This window comes from Antechinus flavipes, chromosome 3 (genome assembly GCF_016432865.1).
Source record: "Antechinus flavipes isolate AdamAnt ecotype Samford, QLD, Australia chromosome 3, AdamAnt_v2, whole genome shotgun sequence".
Taxonomy (NCBI): Eukaryota; Metazoa; Chordata; class Mammalia; order Dasyuromorphia; family Dasyuridae; genus Antechinus; species Antechinus flavipes.
The window spans coordinates 11570278-11574672 of NC_067400.1; positions in this window are offsets into that span (position 1 = coordinate 11570278).

A 4395-nucleotide genomic window follows, 5' to 3' on the forward strand; every position below is an offset into this window, starting at 1 on the left:
AATAGGGCTTGGGGCTTGCCCAGGTCCCACTATTACTAAGTCTCCAAAATTAGACTGAACTCAGATCTTTTGGATTCTAGCACCAGTGTCCTATCCACTGTAATACTAGCTATGACATCCTTCTCCTCTTCTTGATTAAACATACTTAGAACAAACATAATACAGCATGGCTTTTAGAAGAAGAAAAATCAGGATAAACAACTTAACAGACTCCATTACTCTGGACTCATGTCCATTTTTCTACCTCCTTCCTAAATAGGGCACTCAGAAACAGAGTGACTAGAACATAGCACCAGAGACTCATCATTTCCTTTATTCTAAATGTTATGCTTTTTAAATATAGTTTAAATATAAATATCTAAATCTAGATTTATTTTTCTGACATGTCATACTATTGATTTGCATTGAGTCACAATCCGCTCAAAACACAAGATGTCTTGTTTAAACTGGACTTTTCCATTCTATACTCATATTGTTTTTCAAACAAAAGTGTAGGGTTTTATATTTATCCATAATAGATTTCCTTTTATAATCCTTTCTACTTTGTATCATCTCTCAGTTTGGTAAACTTGTTATCTGTGCTTATACCTATGTTATTGACAAAAATGCTAACCAGTATAGGACCAAGACTAGATCTCTGGGATACTCCCCTAGCAAAGTCCTTCCAAGTAGACAAGGAGAAGTGTTGAATACTCTTTGAAATGTGCTTGCGGAGGCATGCTATTAGTTGTAAATGTTTCTAATTATATATATATAGTATCATCTATTCCACATATCCTCATTCTATCCCAGAATGAGAGACTTAAAAAAAATCCATTGTTAAGATCCAGTAAGTAGTACTGAATCAATAGCAATTCTCTGATCTTTCTTCTAGTAACTGTCAAAAATGGGAATGGGGATTGTCAGCTGTCACTCAGTCTTGATAAAGTTATCTTTCTTCTATTCCCTTGGTCTTCCTCTAGATATTTATTAACTGTCCTTTTAAAATCTGAGAATTTTCTTGGGAATCTGAGTACAATTCATTGCATACTCCCAAACTTCTTTTGAAAATCAAGACAACATTCACTCATTTTCAGCTCTACATAAGTACATAATTGTATTCATTTTTTCAGTCATCACAAGTATACCAATAACAATTCTGCTAATCCATGATTCTGGAATGTAATTTTCTGGGTCACTAACTGTTCTTTTAATATTTTCTTATTTATTCTAGTTTTCAGCTTCCAGGTAGTTAGTATCTCACCTAAAATTTCCAGGCTAAATATTCTCTTTTTAAAGAAAATTAGACTCAGGGATTATGTGATCCACATGATGGAAGATTGGGTATTTTCTCCAATATTTTTCTCCAATTGTATATTTTCTATACAAGAGGTAAAAGAATTAAAAGTATTACTGTGGACTAGACTCCAAGAACATTTATGAGATTATGCTGATGAATTAACAACAGAGAAAACTAATCCTTAATCTCTAACATGATAATTTAGCACCCCCCCCCTTTTACCCATTCTGACAAGGTTGCACAATGGGACCTATTGTCTCATGTTCTGGGATCCACTTAGCACTTAACTTGGCAGTAGAAGAACTTATGGACAATCCTTCCCACTAGCCCCTTTCTTCATTCTACCATTTTGAAGATACAAGCCATAAAAGTTTAGCTACTTCCATCTTCTACTTCACATGAAGTTGACATACAGGAAAGTAGAAGCCTGTTATATTCCTTAGATGGAAGCATCCTTGTTGTGGTGTATTGGTGTTCAACAAAAGAATTAAGGAACAGAGGGAACCAGGACATTGTTCCACCAAGCCTAAGTGGGAATTAGCATATTGGTGAATTCAGTTCTGACCTCCCCAAAAGTTATTTGGGACTAAAGTTGAAGCTAGTGACAAGTTAATTACCTATTATGGGAAGAATTATCTATTATTCTGAGACAGCTTTGAAATCCAGCACTCAGAATATCTATCATCAAAAAAGGAAGGACACAAAAGGTGAATGAAGGAACAAAAGATTGAAATTATCAAAAATCTCAGTGAGAGGAAAACTTCAAACTTTGAGTACAAGCATATAATTGAAATGGGAAGATATTAATAACAGAAGAGAAGATGGCCTTCAGATCTTTTGTACTTATTCTCCATTATCTTTCTTTGCTTCCTTCTCTTTGTCTTTGCCCCCCCCCTACCCCTCCCACCCCCTGCCTCTCTCTCTCAAGATATTGATATTTAGAGGATTCTTAGAGTCCATCTGAACACTATCTCCAGTGATGGAGATTATAACCTAATTATTCCTTCTCATATCAGGTGAATCTCACCAAATTTTCCTTTTTTCCCCCCAGGGATCTATCCAAATGTAAAAATTTTCCTGTACTTCTCTTGATATTGCATGGGCTATCCTTTGTATCTAAGTTGTTTAGTTAGTCTCCCAAAATCATTGAGTTTACCCAATTAAGGGAGGTAAGTCTTGAAGTACTTTTACTGGCCCAAGAGTATAATAATCAGTGATAACTTTTTTGAGGGCAAAGTCTTCTCTAAAGTTGGTGGTTAGCTAGATATAGAGATGCATGCCTGTCATCTCTTATGGTGGAGGATGCTATGGCTAGTATCAATTGAACTTGGGTGTTCTGAACTGCAGTGTGCTAAGACAATTGGGTGACTCTACCAGATCCAGGCTCTTGGGGTGGAGGGTCACCAAACTAGTTAAGGAATGGCAAATCAGTCCAGCTTCCAAAAAACAGAGTAATTCAAGTGGAGCAGTTCATGCCATTGAGTATTGGGTTCTGATCTTGAATGGCCTCTCAATTATAGCCTCGGTGACAAGGGAAAAACTCTCTCTCAAGTAAACTCAAGTAAAATAAAAATTGGTTGTTTTCTTTCACATATCACTTGTAGATTTTTAAGTTTCTCAGTTTTCCTAATTTGCTTCCAATTGGAGTATAGTAGGATCAGAATGAAGATTCTTGCTTCCTTCATGTGGTCATGAGGATTTTGAGTATTGGCTCAGAATGCTTTATATTGTTCTGATTTTCTGGCTACAGGTTTTTTCTGAATAACTCCAGGAGGAGAACAAGAGCATGGAATTCTCTGAGTCTGTGTCTAAGTGACTTCAGAATAACTGACTGGAAAGTGACTCCGAGAACAAACAATAGGAATGATTATTTCATCAGTTTTACCCCACCAATAAATAAACTTATTGGTCCAAAGGGAGGGCTCTTGTCAACTCAACTTGAGCTTGTTGGCTTATGGGTATCTTACTAAGACATGCTGGTATGTTTTGAAGTAGAACATACAATACAAAATTTTAAAATTATTTTCTAACAGAATGTCAAGGCTAAAGTCATGAAAAAAGGAAAAAAAATGTTAGAAGAAGAAAAAAAATAGATACATATGCTTTTTTTCCCCCTTAACAAATGTTCCATTCTCAGGGGACAGTGCCATGCCTTGATAGATTTCCAGCAACAAGACTTTAAACTTGATTTATAACAGGAACATTAAAGTTCATATGGTGTGGAAGCCTACCCCACATTTCAAAAATGAGGCAAGGCTGGCATGTAATATCTACCTCAAGAATCCTCAGAAATCATTTTAGTGTTAGTGCAACACTGGGTGATTTATTGGTAATGGAACACACAAGTTTGGAGGATTTAGGGGTGCTGTCAGTTATAATGGAATATCAAATCTAGCTAAGGATTTAAGTGGATTCTAAGCTGAGTATGGGTCAATGATATGTTATGATTCTTATAAAGCTATTAGAATTTCATATAATGTCAAAAAATGCATAAAATCCATAAGCCTAAGGTTGTGAGGTCATGAGAATTGTGATCTTGATTGTGATCCTTGACCATGTGAAAAAGTGGAAAAGCCTAGTGGAGGGAAATCAGTTTGGAGAAGGCCTTGAGATCATGCTGCATGAGGATCATTGAAAGGAAATGAGGTTAGTGGCTTGGATAACAGAAGGAGAGGGGGGACATGGGCAAGGAGAACATGGCCACTGTCTTCAAAACATTGAGGAGCTATTCATTTATCTTGGTTTCAGAGAGCAGAATAAAAAAAATGGGGAGAAGTCACAGAGAGTCTAATTAATTTCCATGTAAGGAAACATTGCCCAACAATTAGTGGTGTCCAAAAGTGGAATGTCCTGCTCTAGTGAGTAGGCTGTGGCTCCTTAGTGGTTTTCTAAAGTGAAGGTTAGATGAACATTTGCTAGATATGTAGAAGAGATTCCTATGTAAGTACAGATCAGACTAAAAACCATCAAGAGCCTTTTCTACTCTGAAATTCCATAATTCTATGATATTCTCTTTTCTTTTTATAAGGGAAAGAGCTGTATAACATAGAGGAAGACTTGTTTCTTTGTTTTTATTAAAACTTTTCTTTTCAAAACCATACGCATATAGAATTTTC